This window comes from Aotus nancymaae, unplaced genomic scaffold (genome assembly GCF_030222135.1).
Source record: "Aotus nancymaae isolate 86718 unplaced genomic scaffold, 86718_ANA_hifiasm-v0.15.2.pri h1tg000029l, whole genome shotgun sequence".
Lineage (NCBI taxonomy): Eukaryota > Metazoa > Chordata > Mammalia > Primates > Aotidae > Aotus > Aotus nancymaae.
The window spans coordinates 64,375,348-64,382,218 of NW_026988442.1; positions in this window are offsets into that span (position 1 = coordinate 64,375,348).

The window sequence follows — 6,871 nt, forward strand, 5'->3', positions numbered from 1 at the left end:
AGTGGTCCCAGGCCTTGAGGCCTCTTTCATCTAGGCACTCAGAACCTACCCACCTTCTTGGTCCTCTGCCTGTCTCCTGGGTTTAGGATCCAATGACATTGGAGGAGGAGAGGCAGGAACAGGATTGATTGAAATGGGGTCAGGGGAGAGGGGAAGGGCCATTTAGTTGGCCACTAATTATTTATTGATCTTCTTATGTGCCAGGCACTCTTACAGGTCCTAGAGCAGTGAGTGTAACAGGTGCCCCTGCCTCCAGCAGCCCACCTTTGATCCTCCTAGCCAGAAATGTGGGGGCAAGATGTGGGAGAGCAATAGCATAAACATTTTGCTGCTCCTCTCCTGATTTCACTTTTAAATGGTGTGGAAATGTAATAGTCATCATTTTGTTTGCATGTTTACTGTGTGTCAGGCACTGTGCTAGAAGTTTGGAATACATTTAACCTTTAAAAACTACAATTGTTGTAAAAAGTTAGTTCTTCTAGTTGAGGGACTGTGCTCTCTAGGAGTAGTGCTCGTAGACTACTGATGTGACCTTAAACATTTCTCCTGGTTTGGTGCTGTTTAGTTTCATCCTGGAAAAAAGTAAGTTTATACCTTAACCTTGTGTCTCTGAAGAGATTCATGGAATCTGCTCTTTTGCCCAAACATAATTTCTTTCAGAAATGTGTATGAGTGAATATGTATGTAATACTTAGCATCACCATGAAAATTAGTGAGGTTTGGTTGGGTGTGTTAATGTCCAGGCTATTGTAAAGTACCATGCATGTATATGTAATTTTCCTTATTTTACTTTTTCAGCATGTAATTGAACACCTGCTGTATATGAGATATGGGACTGTAGACTTTTAATGAGTTTAATCTGAGTGGATAATTTCAAACAGTTAAAATATACAAAAATAATTTTCTAGTAATCATATGTATAGTAGTTATTTTTCAAAAAGCAATGTGATGGCTTTGATTGGTAATCTCTATCCATGAAATAATATCTACATGTTTTGCCAGTGGGCAGATTATCACATTTGTTACAGGTCTGTCAACATAAGACACTTTGGGGTCAAAGAAAGCAATAATTTATTAAAATAAGAACTGAAATTAGAAAATGTTTCCTTTCTAAATTTCTAGAAATTGTGTTTGGCAATTGACAACTACATTGCTTAACAAATAGACAGTCATTTCTTTGAAGCAGATAAAGTGGGGTCATGTGTGAATCTGAGAATGAGCCAGTGTGACATTCCACGTTCTTTTCCAATAAGATGATTCTGTGCCTTCCCAGCCAGGAGCCTGATGTGGGAGTAATAGGAAAGTAATCTAAGGATAATGGCAGCATAAGGGTCTCTTGACTTCTGCTGAAATAACTTCGTCATCATAATCTTACAACAGAATCATCAGATGATAAAACAGATGTTGGGCAATAATGTCGTTTTTGTAACATTTTAAATTGGATGCCAATGTGAGGTTCACTTCAGTGGGGAATTCGTGTCATGTTACAAATCTTTTTTGAAAAAAGACATTATAACTCAATTCCTACAGATACTCATTAAAAGTATTTTGAAATTGTAACATTATATGATTGTGGGATTCTCAGGCTCCCTGCAGACTTGCACTAAAATTGTGGTATCTTTATTACTTTGTGTTTATTGTACATGATCCTTTTCTAACAGAACTTGAACTTCCTGCTCACATTGAGATGTTTACACTTGCTTGAACAGAATGATTTGCTGGCAGTGTAAATCCATGCCAAGCGGAGTGGTTCCATTGTTTCTACATGAGGATTCTACAAAATAAGGACTGAACTGTGAAAATTTCACCCAAGATAAAGCTTTGGAGGCTTAAAAAACCTTTTGATAATATTTATATGTACAGATCAGGTATTCAGTAAAGCTTGCTGACTGATTGACAGTGTGTGGAACACTTTGCACCTAATAGATGTTCAATAAGTGATTTCGTTCTGAAATAATTCATCCAACAGAAGAGCATATGATATAATCTCTTTCCTAAAAGCATTTATAAATGAGGTGAAAAGTTCAAACAAGAAGTTATTTAAGAATAAATTATAAGCCACCAAACTATCAGAAGGACGATAATGTGGCACAGATAAATTCCATAGATTCAGTCTATGGAACTTGGTTGGACAGTATATGCATCTGGTGCTAAGTGGCCATAATTGAACATGATGAGAAGCTGTAAAATAAAAACAAAAATAATTTTTTTAAAAATGAACTTTTTTTGGCTTATTTTGTGTTAAGTCCCAAGCTGGATACTTCACAAGTGTTTTATTAAGTTCTTACAGTAATCCCATAAATACAATTATTATCCTATTTTATAGACGTGGACACAAGCTTGGAGAAGATTGTCACATATCAAACAACTGATGAATGTCAGAGGTGCAATTTAATTTGATGTCTGTTTTAAGCCAATATGCTCCGCTGTTTTCCTAGGTCTGGGGAGATGTTTGCTCAAGAAAATTTAAAACTTTTATCACTAGGGTAGAAGAGCTACAAACAACGTGAAGGCGAGTTAGGGATTCTTGCCAGTCAATGCATGGCCTATGAATTAGAGTAAGGGTTGTATCTGTAAGCTCCAGTAAGTGCAGAACTATGGGTATTTTTTGAGGAGTTTTTTTTTTTTTTTTTTGATACAGAGTCTTGTTCTGTTGCCCAGGCTGGAGGGCAGTGACATGATCTCGGCTCACTGCAACCTCTGCCTCCTGAGTTCAAGTGATTCTCTTGCGCCAGGCTCTGGAATGGCTGAGATTACAGGCGCCTGCCACTCCCACCTGGCTAATTTTTTGTATTTTTAGTAGAGACAGGGTTTTACCATATTAGCCAGGATGCTCTCAATCTACTGACTTTGTGATCTGCCCACCTCGGCCTCCCAAAGTGCTGGGATTGCAGGCATGAGCCACTGCACCTAGACTTTTTTTTTTTTTTTTTTTTAAATCTTAGCGCTGTGAGCACTCAAGACAGTGATGTCATTGACAAAGTAAGGAGCTGTAAGGCCTGGAGAGGAGGAGTAGAGACAATGCTAGGGACATTTCCTTTCTTTCGATTACACAACAAGGTTGGCAAGTGGAATATTTAAAAAGTATATTTAATGAAATACAGCTGAGGCTCAGTCTTCACGGTTCTAGGTACTGAAGAGATCCAGTATCTCTTTAAATTTTCCTTGTATAAAAATGAAATTGGAAGGCAGGGGAAGGTAAAAAGAGAATTTTCAAATTCATTCCAGACAAGTCTGGAAAATTAAATACTGTTTTGACCACATGTATCTCTTTTGCTGGGACTGCATGACTCAATAAAATTCTTCAAAAATATTAGATATTATATCAAAGTGGAGTTTTGGAACTTTTTCCAAAAGTGATATGGAAGAAGGCCCCAGATATTTTTGGTGCAAATTTCTTCCTGGTGGTTGGTGTTAATGATTGCAATGGAGTTCCCATCTTCAAAGTCTCAATAATAGGTTTCATAGGTGGAGACAAAGACTAGGATTTCATTTTCTTAATGACACGTGAGCTCTGGTGACAGCTTAGCAGAGTGATTATTAGTCTTTGCATGATTGTGGCTGCTAAGAATTGAGGTTCATTTCAGGCCAGTTGTTTATCTCTGTTGGACTTTGTCAGCTTGATATACTGAACTTTGGTAGGTTTAAGAGAAAAAAAGAAGAAGGTGGGGAAATGCCAGAAGTATTTCAGGCTTCACTGAATGATATATACTAATCATATGCAAATTTGTAGTTTTTTAAAAGACTAGAACTTGAGGGCCTATCTTAATAAAATGGCAGTTCTATTCTTTTTAAACACTATAAGTACACTTCCACTTAAAAAATAATAATAGTAATCTCTTCCCAACAGCCTTTTCATGTATTAACCTCTATCAGTGTTACCTTTGAATAGTTCTACAACCTCCCATGGTGCAAATGTCTCTGTTTAACTAACACTCTTTATTTTATTACACTCAAAACGTACTTGTGAAAATGAAAGTGCTTTGTATTGCTGTTAGAGCTCCAACAATGTGATTATTTAGCACTTTTCAGAGACTGATTTCCTCGTTAGTATTTATACAGCCCATGTACCTGCTATGAGCATTGGAAAGGTGCAAACAGCATTGGAAGAGTGGAATTATTTAGCATGTTTCAGATCAAGAATGACAAGAAATAACAGTAAGAGGGGAACAAAAAGGAATGTTTCTACAAAGTGACATTTTTAGGTTCCCGTTGACAAAACCCTCTAAACATATGTAGAACATAATCAAAATAACCGCCTGCTATATCTGAAAACCAAATTCTGGTTGAAGAAAAAAGTCAAGGCCTATTCAATTTGAAACACACAACTGAAGCCTTAATGTTGCCTGATGTTTTGAGAAATGACAAATCTTTGTTTGAAATGTATCCAAAAGCTCACAAGATACCAAACAGAAGAGGTATATTATATATTACATATTTTAGGTGGAGACATATTTCCTAGATCCTTAAAGATTTCCATCTCCAAAGCTTGTGAGTTTATTCCCAATTTATATGCTTTTTAGAAGAAGTTACTTCCCAATTAAATAAATTCTATAGACATTTCTGACTTCTTAATTTTCTAAAAAGCAGGGCTGGAGATAACCAAGAATGAGTTGGATATGGCAATGTCTAAGACCTGGGAGCTTCAGTCAAAACCTGATGGGGCTGTGTGGGTTAACACTTTCAGTTTTCTCTGCATATGAAGGCCAGGTTACTCTGGAATGTCCTTATATGATATGCACTTTACATCCAAGTTGTTATATGTATTTTCCAGCCTTGAGAACAAAGTGAGGCCCTATAATCTGTTGGTCCTTGCTCCAGTGGTAATGTGAGACAGACAGAGTACTTTGGTGGTTGAGAAACAGGACTCCACAAAGCAGAGCGGTGACCTCTGGCATTATGATTCTGAGCTTTTCTTGATGCCTGGTCTGTCATGGATGTGCTAACACTACAATGTATCAGCACAATGGAATATTATGCAGACTTTACCAATTATAGCTAGGAAGACTATATAGAAACTTATAAACTATTCTCAAAATACTTAAAAGTTATGTTGAAAACGCATGTGTAGAAACTGGAAGGTAATATTAAACAAAATAAAATAGAGGTAAAGCTTATTTATTTAGAGATTAATTATTTTTCTTTCAAAAAGTTATATGCTGTAGTTCTACCATTTCTTCAATACATAATTTTTATACAAATCACCCATTGATGTTTGCTATAATTTGGGAAACTATGAGGAAGGTTTCCCAAAATGTGTATGCTTGGGAATAACATCAAGACTAAAAGACTTGAATTGGGCCAAACTCATAAAGTTAACTTGAGGTGATTATATCTTATGTACATAGCTATAATAAATCATTTTAAAGGAATAAAACTAGATTAATTAATTCTTTGCTTTCTGAACTGTCATGGGGATGTTTCTTTTTCTGAAAGAAGAGTAGCCAGGCATTTTTACTTTGGGACTTTAGCACAGCACAGAGGGAGCACTGAAAAACACTAATGATGTTCACTCAGTAGCTGGCAAATGAGTAATTCGGTAGATTCTGTGACCTCTCAGAAATTGTTTTCTCTAAAGAAAAGTCAGATGAGCCACAACTGAGTTAGAATCTTAAGACAGAACTTTGTGACTGAAAGAGAGCTTAGAAATCCCCAATACATATAATTTTACAAATTCTGGAATCTGAGTGGAACCCAGTATAGGAACCAGTTGTAAGAGAAGTGACTCTCCTTGAAGCACAGTAGTGAAGCCGACTCCCCCGCCTACCAGCCTGACCTGCTCCTGCTGAGGCTACTCTGAGTGCCTGGCTCATCCTGGTTTCTCTGGATTCTGGCATGCAAAACATGGCCTGAGCTTCCTCCCCTTCCTCCCCTCCTTCCCCTCCTTCCCTCCTTCCTTCCCTTTTTCCTTCCTTCCTTCCCTTCCCTTCCCTTCTTCCTTCCTTTCTTTCCTCCTTTCTCCCTTCCTCCCTCCCCCCTTTCTCTCCCTCCCTCCTGCCTTCCCTCCCTCCCTTCCTTCCTTCCTCTCTCTCTCACTCTCTGTTTCTTTCTTTCTTTCCACAGAGTCTCTCTCTGTCACCCAGGCTAGAGTGCAATGGCATGATCTCAGATCACTGCAACTTCCACCTCCTGGGTTCAAGCTGTTCTCCTGCCTCGACCTCCCAAGTAGCTGGGATTACAGGCATGTGCCACCATGCCCGGCAATTTTTTATTTTTATTTTTGTATTTTTAGTAGAGACAGGGTTTCGCCATGTTGGCCAGCCTGGTCTCGAACTGCTGACCTCAGGTGATCTGCCTGCCTCAGCCTCCCAAAATGCTGGGATTACAGGTGTGAACCACCGTGCCCAGCCCCTGAGCTCCATTTCAAAATTGGAGTCTGCGTCTCCTGCCAAGGCACTCAGTGGTCTTTCTACTACCTCAGTGTTCATAGGTCTTCTGTGGGTTCCCGGGCACAGTGGAATCATCTCTAGCTGACAAAGTACTACTTAAAGGGAGAGAGGGAGCAAAAATCAAGATCCTTTACTCCATCTTTCACCAGAGCAGCTCTACTTTTACCTTCTTCTGTAATGGGGTTCATTGTAACATTCTTGTAGGGAAAGCATCCCATTGACAAAAAGGAAAAGAGAAAGGCAGGAAGGCAAAAAGGAAGGAAGAGAGATGAAAATAAAGACTACCACAGTCCTATTTTCTTTTTCCTAAATACTCTAATCTTAAAGTGCCTATATCTTTACATTTCCTATTTTGGAGGTAAAGAACACCCACGCACACACACACACACACACACACACACATGCATGCTTGCACACACTTTAGAAAATTGCAAAGGTATGGAGGCTGGATGGTGAAGCAAAAACTCCTGTCTAGAAAATGG